This window comes from Pipistrellus kuhlii, unplaced genomic scaffold (assembly GCF_014108245.1).
Source record: "Pipistrellus kuhlii isolate mPipKuh1 unplaced genomic scaffold, mPipKuh1.p scaffold_m20_p_18, whole genome shotgun sequence".
Taxonomy (NCBI): domain Eukaryota; kingdom Metazoa; phylum Chordata; class Mammalia; order Chiroptera; family Vespertilionidae; genus Pipistrellus; species Pipistrellus kuhlii.
The window spans coordinates 8,921,420-8,942,543 of record NW_023425493.1 but is presented as its reverse complement, the minus strand read 5'-3'; the positions used below and the strand labels follow the sequence as shown (position 1 = coordinate 8,942,543).

The 21,124-nt window shown below is 46.9% G+C and overlaps 1 long non-coding RNA gene across 1 annotated transcript; it reads left to right on the top strand.

The window, feature by feature from the left end:
* Window positions 1-1,022: 1,022 nt before the first annotated feature.
* Window positions 1,023-16,002, top strand: LOC118721268. Its single transcript, XR_004988674.2, has 4 exons — window positions 1,023-1,153; window positions 14,969-15,025; window positions 15,056-15,127; window positions 15,635-16,002. It is a non-coding gene; the product is annotated as an uncharacterized LOC118721268 (long non-coding RNA).
* Window positions 16,003-21,124: the final 5,122 nt, after the last annotated feature.

The window sequence follows — 21,124 nt, the reverse complement described above, 5'->3', positions numbered from 1 at the left end:
GTGTCTGCTAGTTACATGGTCAACATCTTGCCCCAACCATGTTTGCTGGTAACTCATAGGCCTTAAGGCAACTGCATTATAAAAGATGAAAGAACGAAAAAGAAAAGAGGGACATTTAAAAGGATATAATGAAACAGGAACAAATGAGTAACAAAATTAAAAGGCTTTATTGTGAAAAATGAAAACGCGTCGTCTTCGAAGTCTTCCATTCATAATATTTTACATTTTCTTTTTTCCTTGATTCGTCTCATTCAGAGTTTTTCACTTTTTCACTAAAATTTCTTCTTCCTTCATTAAGAGAGGTGTCAGTTTCCAACTAAAGCTCTCAAAGGCTGTGAAGAATTAGCAGCTGCCTCTTTTGTGTTTTGAGCAGCCTGGTAAACTTTTGGTTTGGATGGATGGGAGGACTCACCAAAGGATTTGCAAACTGACCTGCCATGGTTTTCTAGTAGAGGATGTGGTCTGGATATATATGGAGCTTTGCAGTCTGCTGTATATGTAGTTGTTATCATCCACAATGTTAAGACCACCATGTCTACTTGTCACTGTATTTATAGATCTTACTAGTGGCCTGATGCATAAATGAAGATTTGTGCAAGACTGGGCCTTTGTTCCCCGGCTGCTGGCACCACCTTCACTCTGGCCCCAAGCTGCCTTTCTGCCTTCACACGCTGCCCAGAGACACAGAGCAGCTGGGGTGGTGCGTCTTGCCTGTGTTGTCACCATGGCAAGGCAAGCATTGCACCCCCAGTCACTCAGCACCTGTGTATGCAAATTAACCTGCCATCTTTGTTGGATTAATTTTCATATTCACTCCTGATTGGCTGGTGGGCATCGTGAAGGAATGGTCAATTAGCATGTTACTCTTTTATTAGGTAGATGAGACTGAGATTTATGTAATGTAAAAATGGGAGTAATTGTGAGAACTTTGTCCATGGAAAACTGAAACCAAAGTGACAACTAGGTTAAATGCAAACCAGCCAGCTAAGATATTTATGGTGACACAACCTTGAACCCATAAGGGCATTCCCCAGGCCCGGAGTGAAAGTGGAGCTGAAGCAGGTGAGTCCCAGGCGATGATGACGGCAGTGATGAAGAAAAGACAGGACCCTCAGCTCTGTCTGCAGATCTCCTTGGAAATGACCGAGTCCAGGTATGACCTTGACCATCACATTTCCCTGTATGAGGGGGGCAGGGGCAGGTGCAAGGAAATGAACTGCAGTTTGAGATTAGGGTTATTTTTCTTTTTAACAGTCTTACTATGAAACATTTCACATACAGGCCACCCCCAAAGATTTATACACCCTCTAAGAGCTAATAGCTCAATTTTTAAAATGAAATGTACTTTAATAAACGCTGACTTTGTAATTATTCAAAGTGTGTGTAAACCTCTTTTGGGAGACACTATCTATAATATAAATTCTACATGAAAGTAGGTCCGTATAAGAAACTTCAGTGTTCCCATCACTCACTTTCTACATACCAATACGTGGCCCCTCTTGCTTCATGTATGGCCCCGCCTACTTTATTCCTTCCTCCCTTCTCAGATTTTTTTACAGCAAATCCCAAACATCATATTACACCATAAATACTCCACGGTGTGTCTCTAAAACACAATGCCTTTGAATAACTTAACTCCAGTAGTAGGATCACCCCTCGCAAAAGCACCATTTCCCACCTATCACCAGTATTTTCATTTTTCTGTTTGTCTCCTTTTTTATTTATTTTTTTATTTTTTATTGATTTTGTACAGAAAGGAAGGGAAAGAGATAGAGAGTTAGAAACATCGATGAGAGAGAGTCATCGATCAGCTGCCTCTTGCACACTCCCTACTGGGGATCTGCCCGCAACCAAGGTACATGCCCTTGACCAGAATCGAACCCGGGACCCTTCAGTCCCCAAGCCGACGCTCTATCCATTGAGCCAAACCGGTCCTGGCTTTTTCTTTTTTCTTTTTTCTTTTTTAATAGTTGATTTTGTTTGAATCAGGCTCTCAATAAGACTCACACGCTTCCTTTAGTTGATGACTAACCTCAAAGTCTCTGTTATTGAAAATGATGGTCATTCTTCAAAGAATTTATGTTCAACAATTCTGCCTTTTAGATTTATTTAGCTGTGTCCCTCTATCTCCAGTCAGTTGCCACCACCAGTTACCCTGAGTTTTATGGAACCATTTTGTCATTTTTTTGAGTGTTCATTTTTCCTCATCTTTGTGGTTTAATATAACTAGTCTTTTTTTTTTTTTCCTTCCTTCAGTAAATATTTGTTGAGAGCCTGCTCTGTGCCAGGCACCGGGCATACAGCTGGGAAAACACAGGCAGGGGCCTGCTCTCACGGAGCTTACAGCCTGATCACAGCAGAGCTGTTGGGGGGACTGCTTGTCATCTGTCTCCCCAACAACGGGGGGCCAGGACCCTCGCTTCTGTGCTGAACGCTCTGCCACGTTCTAGGACTTAGTATTCACCTGCTCTTGCTGTCATTTTATTTGTTTGTTTAATATTTTTTATTGATTTCAGAGAGGAAGGGAGAGGAGAGTTAGAGACATCAATGATGAGAGAGAATCATTGAACAATTGCCCTCCTACACACCCCACACTGAGGATTGAGCCTGCAACCCAGGCATTTCCCTGAACAGGTTTTGAACTGTGACCTCCTGGTTCATAGGTCAACTCTCAACCACTGAGCCACACAAGCCGGGCATTGCTGTCATTCAAGGTGACTTCTGTGGCAGGCCTCTGTTGCGTCGCCGTGTGACTGGGATCCTTGCAGTGTTGCTGACCGCCTTGGTGTCTGTCCATTTATTCACGCCGCCGTAGGGTTGAGTCCGTATAGCCAAACAGGTTAAAGTGGAACGCTGACTTCACTGGCGGAGTGCAGGGAGGCTGAATGAGAAGATCTGAAAGATGCTCTGAATGGCGAAAGGGCTCAGCTCACGCCAAGCGGGGCTGCTGTGCTGTGTGGGCAGCTGGTGGCTCTGTGGACACTGCGGGTTGGTTTGGGGCTCTGCCTGTTCTGATCAGGCCACCTGCCTAATTAGGCCCAGTTTCTCCATTTGCTGTGCATTGCCGAGCCGTATGGTATGGGGTAACCATCCTCCCTCGGGAGCAGAATCTGATGGTGCAATTGAGGCCTGCCTGGCTAATAAAACCATGGTCTGATTTGCATTTCTCTGGGTAAATAAACAATCAGACTTATATTCGGTCCCTGTGACACTCTGATTTCAATAATGGTTCGTGATTCTTGTTTTTTTCTACATGCAGTTCAGATGCAGCTATATTGCAGTTTCTGGATTGTAATGTTTGTGAAAAATCTTAGTTAATAAAATATCTATTCTCAGATACAAAGACTATTATTCTTTTTACCTCTTCTAGATATTTTTATTATTTTTAATCTTTTCCCCAATAGTTTATTGATTTTTATTTTTAAAAAATATATTTTATTGATATTTTTAGAGGCAGGAAGGGAGAGGGATAGAAAGTTAGAAACATTGATGAGAGAGAAACATCGATCAGCTACCTCCTGCACACCCCCTACTGGGGATGTGCCTGCAACCAAGGTACATGCCCTTGACCGGAATTGAACCTGGGACCCTTCAGTCTGCAGGCTGATGTTCTATCCACTGAGCCAAACCAATTAGGGCTAGATATTTTATTGTATACTTAACATAATAATACAGAACATACTAGTATAAATTATACTGTGATATGCATGCCAGTCACTAAAGGCTACCTAGTTTATAATTTGATAGTATGCTTAATTTTCTTCCAATTAAGTGATCTTTAATTATTTTGATTATGCACCCACATTGGTTAAAACTTTTGAGAACTCCTCTTATGTGGTGTATTTATAATTTACATAGAGCATTGCTGTACTGATAGGTTATCTACATCATGAAACACAAAGTTTTAAAAACAGGTTGTAATATGTTGTATTCTCAGCCTTTTCCCAGGTAAAATTGAGGTCCGGTCTGAAGATAACCTCTGTCCTTTACACTGAATTTCATCCCTCTCCTATATCCAGGAATTGCTCCAAGAATTCCCTTGCCTACATATATATATATATATATATATATATATATATATATATATATATATATATGTTGATTTCAGAGAGGAAGGGAGGAGAGAGAGTGAAGCATCAATGATAAGAAAGAATATCATTGATTAACTTCCTCCTGCACACCCCACACTGGGGATCGAGCCTGCAATCCAGTGTCTGGCCTGACCAGGAATCGAACCCTGATCTCCTGGTCCATAGGTCAACACTCTACCACTGAGGCACGCCAGCTGGACTCCCTGATCTTCTTGCATCACCAGTTTCCCCCTCTCTACTGGATCGTTTCCATATGCTACTGTTTTCTCATCTTCAAAAAGCTCTCATTGACTCTAGCTACTGTCATGTCTCTCTCCCTTACAGAGTTTCATTCCTTGCTCTCTTGCTCTTTAGAATCCCTCCAGTCAGTCTTATCCCTAGCACTCCAATGAAGTGAAGGGCTGGTAGTGACCTCCGTGTTATTGCCATGGAGGTCACCCCTCAAGTCTTCATCATAGGAGCTTCTGCAGTACTTGACCCAACTGGCCATACCCTTTTCTTTGAAGCTCTTTTTTCACGAGGCTTCGGGACATATATTTCAGGTTTTCTGCTAATCATATTGGCTCTCCCTTCTCAGTATCTCATCTCCCTGACCTCTAAACATGGAAAGGCCCGAGGCCCCTCCTCTTCACCTTCTGTCTTTCTCTTTGTGATCCTCTCCCACTCGTGGCTTTACATACCACCATGAACAATGTCCAGAATTTGCTTCCAAGTCATCCTGGGAGATAAACAAGCTTGACCCTGAGTAGATAATGGTTGAAGCTAGGTGATGAGTACCTGGGGCGTTACTATACTGTCTCAAGTTTTATTTCTATTTGAAATTTTCCAGAATGGAAAGTTAGAAAAGAAATCCACATGCTGATGACCCTCAGTTATTTGTCCCAAGCCCAGCCTCTCCCCTGAACTACAGACCTGACCTATGCCTCCATCTGCCTGCGTAACATTTCAACTTGGATGTTAATAGACATTTCACACTTCACATGTACCATACGGAACTCCTGATTTTCCCACACAAACGTATTCTTCCCGGAATCTCCCATCTCAGTTATGGGAATGCCGTCATCCATAATATCTGTGCTCATGACTTCTCTCTCTTTATATGTCCATCCAACCCAGCAGCAAATCTTAGGGGCTCTATCTGCAATATTCCTGGCATGTGACCAGTCAGAACTACTTTCCCTGCCATCACGCTGGCCCAAGCCAGCATCACCTCTCACCTGCTTCTCCTTTGCCCCTGACAGGCCGTCGTCCTCACAGCAGCCATGCGGCATATCCCATCATGCCCTGCCATGCTCAGAACTCTGCAAGGGCGTCTTTCCTCTCTCAGTGAAAGCCCCCGTCCTCAGAGTGGCCCACGAGACCCTGTAGCTCATCAACACGATCCCATAGAAATATAACGCGAGTGACACACGAGAGCCACACGTGTAATTTAACATTTTCTGGAAGCCAGATTAAAAAAGAGAAAAAGAAACATAATAATGTATTTAACCCGGGATGTAAAAAAAATATGTGAACTGTACAGGGATGGCAAAAGTAGGTTTACAGTTGCTTGTGTGGAAAAAGACATGCAGGTTATGATCATGACAGTAGCTTTATTATCTCAAAAGAATGGCTCAGTGCACTTACCATCCTTGCTCAAATTGCCGGCCTTCATGATTGACACATGCTTGTAGTCTCCTGGCTATATACACTGTGGCACAGAGTTCCCACCTACTTTTGCCCACCCCTGTGTTTTCATTCCGGACCTGTAGGACCTGGTCTTTGCCGTCCCAACTCACACCAACATTTGGACTAGGTGCATTTCATGTGCCCTGGAGCCTGGTGGGCCTCCTGGCTGCCATATTGGAAACGCAGGCTTACGTGGTCTGGCCCTGCTTTACTTCTCTGTTGTTATCTCCTGCTACGCTTCCCTTTTTTCACTGTGCTCCCGCCAGACTGGCCTCCTGGCTGTTCCTCACATAAGCTAGGTGTTTCCTGTTTTAGGGCCTTCACACCTCCTGTGCCCTCCATTCCGGAACACTTTCCCCCCCAGAGAGCCCGCAGCTGACTGACTTCCTTTGGGTCTGTGCTCTGGTGTTACCTTCTCAGCCAACTCCTCACCTTTGCTGGCAGCATTTCCTGCATCCCTTCCCCACAGTGTTCTTCCTCCATGGCACAGCCACCATTGAACATGCTATATATCCCTGTTATTTTGTATATTCCCCATGCCACACACACACCCGACACACACACTCACTGGAATGTGAGTCCTTTGAGAGCAGGGATTTTTGTCACTTTAGTTCCCTGCTGTATTTTCAGAATGAGGAACAGTGCCTGACATGTATAAGATGGGTGGGTGCTGTTGAAGAATGCAATGAAATGAATTGTTAAGAGTTGTTATCTTTAGGAAGAACTGAATTGAATAGAATACATTTCACTTTTTCACAGTATCTTGGTGTCATATTTTGCAATATAGTGGATTGGCTCATGTCAGGGTATTTTGAAAGAGACCTGTGTATGAAGAGGATATTATGGGTTCAGTTTATGGCATAAAGGAGCCAGGACCCCTGTATTTTACTCATTTCATGGAGACTTTTATTTTTTATTCACTTCATGGAGACTTTTTTTTTTAAAGTGTGGACATTCTGTTTTAAACTTGTGCATAGATACAGGATTGTACAGAGGACATCCTTACACCGAAATGACTTCCCAATACCTGTTTCTAACATGCTCCTTCCTTGACATGTCTCTGTTAAAAAAAAAAAAAAAGAAAAGAAAGGTTTTCTTACCCATTTTTAAAATGTCACCTTTATCTTAAAAGGACAGATAAAATATGTATTTGTTTAAAATGTTCATTGAGTAGCTTTCTACTGACAAGTGCTCATCGCAGAAGAGGTCAGCGGATTCGGGGACCTTGTGTTCTGGTTTCATGCAAACAACCTTTGGGTTGAGCAGCTTGGGTGGTTCGCCACGAGAGCACCAGTGATGGTGTGGCCAGATGACTTACAGGCCTGACCCTCTCGTTATGACGACCGTTATTTATTGCATTAGAGATGACATCCTTAAGTTAGCTTAACTGGCCACGTGCAAACCAAACACACTGTCCGTCTGTGTGTTTTGGATCTCCTACTCAGACTCAAGATGCCTCCTGTACCTTAAATGATGGAGACCACCCGACACGGATTGAAGGAGTGTACCAGTGTCAATTCCTATAATAATAGCAAAGCTTAGTTCCTTAGTTTCAAGTAAAAGTAATTCTAAATAGACATTCTCCTTCTTCACCCTCATGGACCTTGTACATGCCACATCGAAGGTGGTTTGCTCTCATCGATTCTTCTATATGAGTCTTGCCTTGAAACCACCTTTCACTAATACTTGTTGACTGGTTAGTGATGGGGAGTAACTTTATTTTCTGACCTTGGCACCCTAAGATGCCATTGGCTAGACAACAAACTCTCGTAGCTAGATTTCTGTGGTAATTTCTAGAGCCATTTCTTTAGCAACGTTGAACATGTTGATACCATTAGGAGAGATAGCATTGCAAGCTCAATGCCTCATTCTGGATCTGACAGGTAGCAAAGGTAGCAGCTACTTGGGGCCTCGCCACGCTGTGATTCAAGTGGTGGGTGATGAGTGTGCTGGCAGAGGTTGCTGCGAGAGACGGCCCAAATCGCTGGAGGAGCCCACTCTGTTCTAAAAAGAGAGAGGTGATACGTCTTGGAAGCATTGTGGCCTGTCTTCCATCCGCCCACCAATCTGCTGAAAATGCGTGTGCAGATGTGCTTTTCATCCACCTTGGCAGTCCAAGATGTGTGCCAGCTGGATATGTACCCTTGGGTTATTTTCCAGCTGCCGTGGCCAGAAGCACAATTTAAAGCCGGGATGGGGAACGTCCTGCCCGGGGGGCCATTATAAGGCCCACAAAACCATTTCTTCTGGCCCTGCCAAGGCATGAGGGGTGAGTTGATGAAATGTTTGACCAAATATGGCAGGCTGATTTTTAAGTTGATCATTTTGTGTGGCCCGTGAGTGGTGTTGTAAATATCCAAATGGCCCTTGTTAATAATCGGGTGTTGCGAGTGGGACTTCTCCCCTCAGAAGTGCAGGGCAGCGGCCCAGGGGTGAAGGAGGAAATGGCTGTTGGGGAAGGTGGGCTGCATTCTCTGAGGGGTGCATGTGGCGGGAAGGAGCTGTGCATTGCAAAGAGAGGGGTGGTCTCAGGAGGGCCTTGACCAACGTTCTAAGAATTTGATTTTGGCCTTTCTTTCTTTCTTTCTTTCTTTCTTTCTTTCTTTTAAATATATTTTATTGATTTTTTTACAGAGAGGAAGAGAGAGGGACAGAGAGTTAGAAACATCGATGAGAGAGAATCATCAATCAGCTGCCTCCTGCACACCCCCACCGGGGCTGTGCCCGCAACCAATGCACATGCCCTTAATTGGACCTTTCAGTCTGCAGACCAATGTTCTATCCACTGAACCAAACCGGTTTCGGCTGATTTTGGTGTTTCCTAACCTCTTTTGACGCCAGTTCTCATTAGGGGTGGCAAGGAAACTATAGTCTCTGTCTCCAGGGGCAGGAGTGGGGAACATCACAGCAGCACGATCTGGCATCTGCGGTCAGAAGACTCGCAGGTCCCGCCATAGGCTGGGCAGCCGGCAGCGCTCCAGGGCTCTGAAAACGGGATCAGACACTTGCTGGCCCCGGAGCCTCTGGAGGGACTCAGGTGCGGTGCACCGCGCAGGCTTTCTGGGTTTCCAGGGCACAGATAGCGGGCAGGCGCTCACAGCCCCGGTGAGCTTAGGGGAGCGATGGAGCATGGGCGTGTCTGTGCGCTGGCATGAATGGAGCAGTCCAGTGTCTGCTATGCTTATTAGCAGGCAAAGACGTTTACCTGGGAGAAGAATAAGAAAAAGGAATCCTTAAAACTCACTAATTCAGAATATGGAATGCTATCTCTCTATATCTATCATCTATCTATCTATCTATCTATCTATCTATAGTGATTTCAGAGAGGAAGGGAGAAGGAGATAGAAACATCAATGATGGGAGAGAATCATTGATCGGCTGCCTCCTGCATGCCCCACACTGGAGATCAAGCCCACAACCCAGGCATGTGCCCTGACCTGGTATCGAATTCTTGACCTCCTGGTTCATAGGTCCACGCTCAACCACAGAGCCACGCCAGCCTGGCTAGAATGCTGACTTTTTTCTGTGATGTGATTTCCAGCTCAGATATTCAGCCAAGCAGTAACTGCGGATGCAGAGAAGCAGTGTGTTTCTCGTCTGGGAGTAGTGATTATGGCACAGGCTCCTGTCACCGTGGTATAGGGTTTGAGGACCCCTTTGCTGTTCTGGCCCACGAGGGAAGGCCGCCTTCAGAAGGAGGTGGCGAGATGTCACGGGCTGCTTGGAATAGCACCAGGCCTAGGTTGAGGACAGTTTAAAAGTCGATTGTTTCTGTTCCTGTTTTCATATAAATTTCTACAAAGGGTTCTGTGTACCTTCAGTTAAAACATCAAGAAAGAAACCAAAACCTCCCATCCTTGAGGAGTGTGTAGGGTGTCTGATGTACAGATAGGCTGTTGGGAGCTTGGAAGAACCCAGTGTGGGCTGCACAGTGTTGACATTTTTGCATTTGTGTGTCATGGGCAAGTTCCTTTTGTGGAGGGCCGAGGCTGCCAGCGGTGAGGCAATACTTTTTCCCATGAAGGACGTTGATTGGAAGTCCTCCCTGTGCCCCGTGGTGCTCCATGCTGCCCAGCACCTGCAGGCACTCCTGGAGGTAGAAGGCAGAATATGGAATGCTAACTACTGGGGATGTGCCCACAACCCAAGGTACATGCCCTTGACCGGAACTGAACCTGGGACCTTTCAGTCCGCAGGCCGACGCTCTATCCACTGAGTCAAACCAGTTAGGGCCGTTTCCTGACTTTTTTTTTTTTTTTTAGCTATTTCCACCTCAGGTCAGGACTGGGAGAGGAAGGCCATCTCGCCTTCCTATCTCATCCTGTTGTTCTATTTCTCGGGCTCATTGGGAGGGAGGTTGGCGTTTAGACATTGGGGAGGTTCCTGGTGGGATGTCATGAGCTTTCTCCCCATCAATGATCCAACCTGGATCTCTCGCCCTCTGGGAGGAGTCTCTGGGATCTCCGCTGCTTCTCCTTCCACCAACTGTGCCGGCCGGCCTGCGCACGCTGACCCACTTGTCCTGCCTCAAACGGAGGTTTAAATTGGGACCTTTAATCTGTAAGAGGCTTACAGCCGGTCAGCGCCCAGCTGCTCTGGACATCCATATGGGCAGCCTCGGCTCTGCTCGGCCGGCTGCTATAGTTGGGTTGAGGGAATCCTGGGGGTCGGTGGCTTCAGGGCAGAAGCCACTAGACACGTGGCCTCCCTCGTTGAGGCCTGGGAATAGCAGGGTCCCGGGGAGCAGAGTGGTTTGGCCAACATGTATTTTGCTGCAGGCACTTAGAGATCCTGGGTGGGGTCTGTCTCTTGGGATGGAAAGAGGCGGGGTCTGTTCTGGGAAGGAGGAGGCGGAGGGTCCAGAAGCCCATGACCTTCAGTGCTGGTCCTGCTGCTCCTGGGCACCGAGCCTGGCTCCTTGCTCGTGTGCAGTGAGCTCTTCTGGCTCCACATAGGTTTCCATTCCACAAACAATCTTTATTAACCAAGGACTGGGTGTCTGGGACAGTGCTGGGGGCCGTCGGGGACAAATGGAAACGTGAGAATGAGGGCCTTCCCCAAACGGCTCATGGCCTCTTTGAGGAGACATAGCAAAGTGTTCAGTTATCCCATAGGCCCGTGGTCAGCAAACTGCAGCTCGCGAGACACATGTGGCTCTTTGGCCCATTGAGTGTGGCTCTTCCACAAAATACCATGGCCTGGGCGAGTCTATGTTGAAGAAGTGGCATTAGAAGAAGTTTAAGTTTAAAAAATTTGGCTCTCCAAATAAATGTCAGCCGTTGTCCTGTTGATATTTAGCTCTGTTGACTAATGAGTTTGCCGACCACTGCCATAGGCAGAGACTTACTTGGTTGGTAGCTGTTCCGGGTAGCAAATGACACAGTTCCTACATTCCAGGCACAGGGAAGTATTATTTGGGACCTGGGAAGGAGGCGGTCCCTGGGTTCCCAGAGCTGGGCCCTGGAGGGTGGGGTCTAGAAGGATGGGGAGAGAGGAGGACATGGAGGGGGAGGCCCAGCGCAAACAGAGGGAGGGAGAGTGGGTAGTCTTCTAAAGTACAGGGGCCGAGGAGCCCCGTCCCCTCCCACCCCTGAGAATAGCCCCACTTTCAGTCCTGAAGACGCTTCATCCTCGGACAGCACTGAGAGAGTGCTTGGGGCCCTCTCTCTTCTCCTCTTTATCTTATAACAGCGGCGACCGTGATTCCTGGCTCGTATGGAGCATTTACCGCTACCCATGTTCTGTGGGCCTTACTGTCTGGTGAAGGCCCTGCTCTCACACAGGTGTTCTGCATGGTCACGTGCGTTCTCCAGTGGATGCCACTGAGGCAGAGGAGGTTAAATAACTCGCCTCAGGTCACCTAGCAAGGACCTCCCCTGCCTCACCCTCACCCCTGGCAGCCTGAAGGCAGACGCCCATGGTCTTCACCTACTGCTCCCCTAACTTGTCTCAACATTGGAATACCAGAGCAGCTTTTAAAGTTTTTCCAAAGCCTGGGCCAACTGCTTTACGCCCCAGTCCAATTTCATCACAGCGTCTAGGGGGATGGGACTTGGGCATCGGGGTATGTGTGTGTGTGTGTGTGTGTGTGTGTGTGTGTGTTTCATTTTCACTACACTTTACTCCCAGGATTATTTCGTGTTGGTTGTAGGTGTACAGCGTCGTGGTTAGACAGTCAGATTCTTTACAAAGGGTATTCCCAGTACCCACCTGGCACCGTGCGTGGTTACTGCAGCGCTGCAGTTGTTTTTGAAGCTTCGGGGGTGGTTTCAGCAGGCAACCCGGTTTAGAAACCACCACCATCGCCTGTGAGTTTGGGCGCCTGTGAATATTCGATCGAATACATTTCTATCTCCAAGAGAGAGGGGCCTCCTGAGGGCGTCTTCGGGTCTCCCATCATTCCACGGGGAGCCACTCCAGCCTCTCATCGAGGGAGCAGGCAAGCCCACCCCCACCCCCACAGACAGGCTCTGGCACTCCTCAAGAATGGAGATGGGGTGGGGCAGGCTGTGCTCCTGGAATCTGTGCCCCCATTCCTCTCTGGGTGCCGTCTCGGGGCAGAGCCTGCTGGCCGAGCCTAGGGACCTCCCACTGGTTTCTCACATCTTCTGCTCCCCGGGGCCCCTGTCTTCAGCGGGGAAGGGAGAGGTCACGGGAGGGCAGATTGCTTCTGGACAAGTCGTGCTCCTCTCCTCCTGTCCCCGGCTGAACCTGAAATGGACACGAAGAGCAGTGTCGTTTCGGTGACTCGGGAACAGCACTAAATTTAGCAAAACTGTAGCTGGTGGGGGGCCAGCCCGTAGGGAGCCAAACCCAGCCCCCGGTGGACGAGATTTATAGTCAGCCCCGCAGCCAGCGTCCTCCACTCTGCTGGGGCAAGTCTGTGGTTGCACAAGTTCTAAAGCCTGGAGCTTGTCAGCCTGCCTCTGGGGGTGGCCCAGGCCCTGCCCCTTCCAGACGTGGCTCCGCCCACTGCCCATTGGATTCCGTCTTCCACCTGTCCCTCCTCCACGTGTCTGGAATTGTCTTCAGTTCCTTCTCCTTGGCCTCCAAATCCTTCCCTGCCCCTTGACGAGTCCTCCTGCCTTGATTTCCAAGGCTCTGCGGAGCAAAACCTGAGCTTTGGTCAATTTTTCTTAGAGCATCTGGTATCCTAGGAAACCCTCTGGTCAAGGTTGATGAGTGGAGCAAAGGGAAGAGTTGGGGTAGTTAGTGGAACAAGGTTTTGAGGATCTGAGCTGTCTGTTGCCTCCTCCCAGAAGTTTAGCCATGTACATGGTGTTTGTATGCCCAGCCGTCGACATGAATGAGAATGCGGGGTGGCTGGGGTGGGGCTGTGAGACTGACTTTTGATAGTTGGGGGTTTCTCTGGTCAGCTGTCCTTTGATGTGGGATGTAGCTGGGAGGAGGTGGGTTTTGTGGAATTGGAGACAGAACGTCTTTTCCTCCTGGACGTCCTCCTCCTCCTCCCACTTGGATCCGATGATGATGGTTTGCTTGGGGAGCTCTGTTGCTTTAATGCCCAAGGATGTTGTGACCAGGCTCTGCTTTCTTAGCCTTTTCCAAGGTGGATGATCACACGTTGGCCAGGGCTGGGGTCTTGCCTCTATGAGACATGATTTGTTCCTCTAAGGCAGTGATTCTCCGCGAGGGGCAATTTTGCCCCAGGCCACCTCCGGAGACATTTTCGGTTGTTACACGGTGATAGAGGCCACGGATACTGCTGGATATCAGGCAATTCACAGAGCGGCTCTGCCCACAAAAAAGAACTGTCCCATTCAAAATGTCTGTCGTGCTGAGCTCGAGAAACCCTGCTCCAGGGAAGCAGTCTTGTAGCAAAGGCCCGGAGAGGCCATTTCCTCCCAATCCCTGCTCCTACTGGAAATGACCTCAGAGCTGTCTGGCCACTGCTCTGTCCCTTCGTCCCCCTGCCTGCCCTACCCTCAGCATTTACGGTGTCTTAGGAAACTGTGTTTTCAGTGGTTTTTTTCCTAACCTCACATGGTATAGCTTCCCATGTCATCCCAGCTCAGTCATGCTCCATGCGGTGGTGTCCCTGGAGCGCCTAAATATGCTATGAGGTTGGCATATTTGTTTGTTTATTTATTTAATTTAAATATTTTTAAAAATATATTTTATTGATTTTTTACAGAGAGGAAGGGAGAGGGATAAAGAGTTAGAAACACCGATGAGAGAGAATCATTGATCAGCTGCCTCTTGCACACCCCCTACCGGGAATGTGCCCGCAACCAAGGTATGTACATGCCCTTGACTGGAATTGAACCTTGGACCTTCTAGTCTGCAGGCCGACGCTCTATCCACTGAGCCCCACCGGTTTCGGCTAATTTAAATATATTTTATTGATTTTTTACAGAGAGGAAGAGAGAGAGAGAGTTAGAAACATCGATGAGAGAGAAGTATCTATCAGCTGCCTCTTGCACACCCCCTACTGGGGATATGCCTGCAACCAAGGTACATGCCCTTGACCAGAATCAAACCTGGGACCTCTCAGTTCGCAGGCTGACGCTCTATCCACTGAGCCAAACCGGTTTCGGCAGAGGTTAGCATATTTAGATGTTGATGCATCTGATAGGGACTTGAAGGGCAACTTCCATTCAGGTGAAAGTAGAAGTGAGAGGAGTCTAGCCTGCAGCGGTTTCCTTCATTCTCCCTGTCGCTGAGGTTTTTGCTCTGCCTTGCAGAACTGAGTTCCAATTGCTAAGTTCTCTGACATGTAGGAAACAAACACATACTCGTTGCCCTGGAGAACATGATGTTGCTTCCCAGACAAAACTTCCGACCTGTTGCCAGATACCTCAGCAGCCCAGGGCATCTCATCTGCCAACACTGGCCGCCTGCAATTGATGAGGCTCTTTAAGGCCAGAAATGAGAAGTCTTCCAAAGCACGGGGCTTAGCTTACTCTAGATCAGGGGTGGGGAGTGTCCAGCCCGTGGGCCATATAAGAACTGTGAAATCATTTTGTCTGGGCCCTCCCAATGCATTAGGGACGAGTCGTTAAATGTTTGACCAGATATAGCAGGCTAATTTTTAAGTTGATAATTTTGTATGGCCGGAGAATGATGTTACAAATATGCAGATGGCCCTTCGGCAGAACAAAGGTTCCCCATCCCTGCTCTAGATGGGGGTGGTGGTGGGAAGGGAGGAGCTATGTATGGATTCTAGAATGCACTGACTTTTTACATTTCAGGACCAGCTTCAAGGTTCTTCCTGTGTGACCTCACTACCTGGGCTCTTCGGTTGTGATGTCACCTTGAAGGCGTGATGTCACTGTGAGCAGACCTGTGTGATGTGGGAAAGAAGAGGTGGTGGCCATGACGTCACAGGAGCTTGCAGAGCAGAAGGCAAGGTAAGACCAGGCTGTCTGGGCATTTGACATCGTCTCCCCCTGCCCCTGACCTGACAGTCACTCAATTTCCATGAGTGACAGTCACTCAATTTCCATGAGTGACATTAGTACCGTTTTTTTGTTTTTTTTTAATGAGTCCAAGGTACTTAGATAAATACAAATGATGTTGGCGTTACCTATTTTGTTTTTTACATTTTTATTTAAAATTCTGAGTTTTCCGTCTTCCTTTGTTGGTGGCCATCATGGGGTTGGGGGCTGATTAGATTGGCAAATCCTGATGTTCGCTGCTTCCTTTATTCCAATGGAAAGGACTAAGATGATGGTTGTAAGCTCGGGAGCCAGGTTCTTGGCTACTGCTGTTGGAGTTGGCTGCAAGGCCAGAAGCCTCCGAAGTCCTGTTCAGTGATAGTAAACATCTGAGTGGATAGGATTGTACAGGCAAATGTGTGTGTATTTAGCAAGTCACACCCAACAGAGAAAGAACCAACTTGCTCATCCTGCTGGCAGGTCTGAGCCCACCCGGGGTCACATCCTCTTACTCCAAGATCGGCTGAAGTCACTTCCTTATGTAACCAGGGCTGCCCACACCCAGCCACTATTTCCTGCCCGGGGTCAGGAAGTCAGATCACGCCCCTCCTAACCTCTCAGTAGCCTATAGTTATCTACAAGCGCTCGGGGCTCTTTTGCCTGGGTCTCTGAGACTCCTTAACTCAGTTACCATCTTGCTTCCAGATCCTGACTTTGTCTTTGAGTCCCTGGCTTCTGCTTGGACTTCCTGGCCTCCAGGCCCAGAGTCACTGCAGTGCTCTGGCAGCTACTGGAAATGTAAGCCCTGGGCTGCTGGTTTGGAGCTGTGTTTTCTCCTCCATCTTCTTTTTTTCTTTTTCTTTAAAAAAAAATGTATTTTTTATTGATTTTTCACAGAGAGGAAGGGAGAGCTAGAAACATCATGAGAAAGAATCATCGATCCGCCACCTCCTGCACACCCCCCACTGGGGATGTGCCTGCAACCAAGGTACATGCCCTTGACCAGAATCAAACCTGGGACCTTTCAGTCCGAAGGCCGGCGCTCTATCCACTGAGCCAAACTGGTTCGGCTCCTCCATCTTCTTGATTTTTACTCCCTTCCCTCCTGGCCCCCCCATTTTTTTTTTTTTTTTCTCATTAAAAAATATTGTTTCTCAAAATGACTCCATATTGCAACATGCATCTACAAAACCCAAATACATTTTCAGACTCAGCCTCTTAGGACATAAAGCTTGATAAATTAATTTGGAGTGTTGAAAATGTGTTTATTTTATATGGGTTTGGAGTTTTAGAGAGTAAGATCTCTGCCATTTATGGAAAGGCAGTAGGAAAGCGATCAGAAATGTGTCTTAGATTTCATGGAGGCGCAAAAATTAAAATATATTAGCAACTGCCGAAACCGGTTTGGCTCAGTGGTAGAGCATTGGTCTGTGGGCTGAAAGGTCCCAGGTTCGATTCTAGTCAAGGGCATGTACATTGGTTGCGGTCACACCCCCAGTAGGGGGTGTGCAAGAGGCAGCTGGTGGATGTTTCTCTCTCATCGACGTTTCTAGCTCTTTATCCCTCTCTCCTCCCCTCTGTAAAAGCAATAAAATATATTTAAAATTTTTAAAAAAATCTATTGGCAACAATCCATTTGGATAAACCAATATTTCCTAGTTTAAAAAAAAAATTTATCCCCAGCCCCCCCGAATATTTTTTCTTAACATATAATACATACAGAACAAAAGTGGAGAAATCCTAAGTGTTGAGCACAAAATGTGCACAATCTGTAAGCAGCTTCCAGGTCAAGCAAAGAAATAGAACGTTACCAGGCCTCCTCCTCCCGCAAAATGCCTCGCTCTTCTTCCTAGTTGCTAACCATCCTTCCAAGGGTAACAACTATTTCAACTGCTAGAGTCACAGATGTTTTGCCTGCTTCTCAACTTTGTATAATAAGGATAACACAGTGTGTTCTCTTTTGTGTCTGACTTCTTTCACTTCTTATTTCGTGGCATTCATCCATGATGTGTGTCATTGTAGTTTCCCATTCTTGGGACTGTATAGTATTCCATTTTATTAATCCACAATTGATTATCTGTTGTATGGTTGATGAGTGTTTGAGCTGTGTACAGATTTTTGACTATTACAAACAGTGCTGCTATGAATATGTTGGAATATATCTTTCAGTGAATGCATATTTTTATTTTTGTACATACACACGTAGATATGTGTAGATATGCTTGGCACAGGTAGATAATGCCAAAGCAGTTGTACTGATTATACTAATACGACTATTAGCAACGTAGAAAGGTTTTGGTTGCTCCATGTCCTTGCTGATATTTGGTATTACCTTTTGTTTTCATTGTCCTCATCCTGGTAGGAATGAAGTCATATTGGACTTGGTCTGAACTTGCATTTCCATGATATTGGCTATTTGTGAAGTGCCTCTTCCAATGTTTTGCTCATTTTTCTATCAGGCTGCCTGTCTTTTTCTTATTGGTTTATAGGAAGTTCTTCATATATTGTTGAATGTATGTTATTGCAACTAGTTTTTTCCTCTCAAAAGCTTTTGGTATCCATAACTTTAATGACATCCCCCAGGGTAACCCATATGAAAGCATTAGGATTCTATGTGACCTCACACAGGTATCTTCTTTATTAGCAACGTTGGTGTTTCGGCTTCATTCTGTCTGTCAGTACTTACCTACGAAGGCACTATTGAGATATTGGTTGGGTAGGATGGGACAAGGACTCTTGAAGTTCTTGGCATAGTTAGGAAGCATAAAAATAAAATTTATTGATATTCAAGTGCTTGCTATGTGCCATACACTGTTCTAAGCATTTTACACGGACGATCTCATTTTTTCCTCAGACAATCTTACCATTTAGTGACCGTTATGCCCCATTTTCAAGTGAGGGATCGAGGCTCAGAGGGCTTTTGTAATTACTGAAGGTTGGGTAACAGATTCTTGCCACAGAGCTCATGCTCTGTAATCAGTGTGCTACGTAGAAAATTGGTATTTTATCAGAATGCCTGAAATAGTGCCTGGCATGCAATGAATGCTCAATCAATACCTGTGGAGTGAACGACTTTGACTTGGATGAAGTCTTCCTTGACCAGGGAAGCCTGTTTTGGCGGCAGGGGGCCGCTGATATGAGAAGCAGTTGTGTCCCATCACGATGAATCTCTTGCCTAGACAGTGCCTGCCATGGACTGGACATCATAGTGGACATTTGTGGAGTGAATGACTCCATCACAGGCAGATTGGAAACCCAGCTTGCAGCAGGGTGAACTCAGAGGACACTGCAAGGACCAGGGCCAGGACTGGCACGTCAGTAGGGGCCGTAGTGACAGCCAGGAAGAAGCCAGAGTCCAGTCAGCAGCATCCTTGTTGCACAGCCACCAGGAAGCCCGATTGGTGGTAGCAGAGCAAGATCTACTGTCAGCGGACGAGGCTGTCTCAGTTACGGGCAGTCAGGTCAGAAGAGGTCCCCGCGGCGGTGCAGGGCTGGCACAATCCAAGGGCAGGTAATGCAGCGTCACAAGGTTGCAAGCAGGGAAAGTTCAGGCTGGCAGGAAAGAGAGCCAAGGAGCACTTGGAGGGAGCCGTGGCCCTGGCTGGTTCTCCTCCTGAAAGAGGCCTTGCTTCTCTGGCTGCTGAGTACCTGCAAGGCCGGGCCGGGGAGGGCGAAGCAGAGACTCACCCTGTGTGAGAGGCAGAAGGTGTCTTCATGAGGGTCCCGAAAAACTCTTCCTACAGCGGGCGAGGGGATTAAAGCTCCTGTGCGGGTTCACTCTGAGCCAGTGGTGAAGCCGGCATTGGACCCCGGCACTGCTGAGTGTCTTCCCACGTCCTCGAGTTTGTCTATCCAACATGAAGAGCTGGTGGAAATGGAGACTCTGGGAAGGAGGAAGGACTGAGACAAATGCTTTAAGGAGGAAGATGGAGAGGATGTGGATATGGGGGGAGAAGAGGATGAGGTGCCCACAGGACAAGCTGGAGAATGGCAATGCGAGGGATGAGCATTTGGGACTGAGCTTCTGGGATACCGTGTTTCCCAGAAATTAAGACATCCTCCGAAAATAAGACCTAGCGCATGGAAAGATAAGACATCCTCTTAAAATAGGACCTAGAGCAACTTTGGGAGAAAAAATTAATATAAGACACTGTCTTATTTTCGGGGAAACAGGGTAGCAATCACAGCATTGCCTCCAGCATGTAAGCTCCATGAGGACAGTGTCTCCTTCATTATAATTGAAACAATCAATTACATCATCACCATACAACTCCAGAAGTCTTTAGATCTTGTAAAATGTAAGCTCTGGCTAAAGCCGGTTTGGCTCAGTGGTAGAGCGTTGGTCTGCGGACTGAAAGGTCCCAGGTTCAATTCTGGTCAGGGGCATGTATGTTGGTTGCAGGCACATCCTCGTGGGAGAGGTGCAGGAGGCGACAGGTCGATGTTTCTCATCGACATTTCTGGCTCTCTATCTCTCTCCCTTCGTCTCTGTAAAAAATCAATAAAATATATATTTTAAAAAATAAAGTAAAATGGCTTAGGTCAGTGCCAGATGCTGAATGGGATGGGTGGGGGGGTGTGCAGGAGGCGGCTGGTCGATGTTTCTCTCTCATCGACATTTCTGGCTCTTTATCTCTCTCCCTTCCTCTCTGTAAAAAATCAATAAAATATTTTTTTAAAAAAAAACAACAAAACAAAACAAAAAAGCATAAGCTCTGTAGCAATTACACAATACCTCCCCTTTCCTCCTCCCCCTCAGCCCTGGTACTACTTTCTGTCTTTCTGTCTTTACGAATTTGACTCCTATAGGTACCTCATAAAGGTGGGATGATATTGTATTTGCCTTTTTCTGAGTGGCTTATTTCACTTAGTATGTGTTTAGGTTTATCCATGTTGTAGGATGTGTCAGAATTCCCTTCCATTTAAAGGCTGACTAATGCTCCATTACATGGCTGTCCTTCACTTTATGTACCCATGCATTCATCGATGGCACTTGGACCGAGAACTTTTACTGACCAAGGACGAGAACAGATTGGCTTCATAGGTTCTCAACACGTAATTGCTGGATGAATTTTAGTCATGCTGAGCATGAGGTGACAGTAGGATACCAAAGTGGGCTGTCCCACAGCTGTTCCAAGATGCCTGAGGACAGAGGGAGAGGTGAGGGATGAAGTTAGAGGTATCAAAGTATCCCAGGACACACAGGGCCAGGAGATAGGAGCAGGGGCCTAGGCTTAGCACAGGTGGGAGCAGCCAGGAAAGACTTAGGAGGCGTGGTCTCTGGGTAGTGCCCGGGACTTAAAAACAGGACGGGATTTAAGAAGGGGTGCTGGACATCCAAGTCAATAAAGATGAGGTCTGAGACTGGCAAATAATAATGGAGCCAGGACTTGAACTTGGCTGAGTTTGATGTCATTGTTGACCTTGGAAAGACATTTCTGAAGAGTGGTGGTGGAAGTATGGGCCAGAACATGGGGTCAGGGAAAACATGCCTGAAACAGCAGGCTATGAAATGCTAGGCACCAGGAGTAGCAATAGGTGAAGCAGCGGCAGAAAAAGACCATGGAGCACAGATCATTCTGAGGCAGTGGTTCTCAACCTTTCTAATACCGCGACCCTTTAATACAGTTCCTCCTGTTGTGGTGACCCCCAACCATAAAATCATTTTCGTTGCTACTTCATAACTGTAATTTTCTACTGTTATGGATCGTAATGTAAATATCTGTGTTTTCCGATGGTCTTAGACTCTACAGCAGCAGTTCTCATCCTATGGGTTGCAACAGGTTGAGAACCACTAGTAGGATCACTTAAGACCATCAGAAAACACAGATATTTACATTACGATTCATATCAGTAGCAAAATTACAGTTATGAAGTAGCAACAAAAATGATTTTATGGTTGGGGGTCACCACAACAGGAGGAACTGTATTAAAGGGTCGAGGCCTTAGCAAGGTTGAGAACCACTGCTC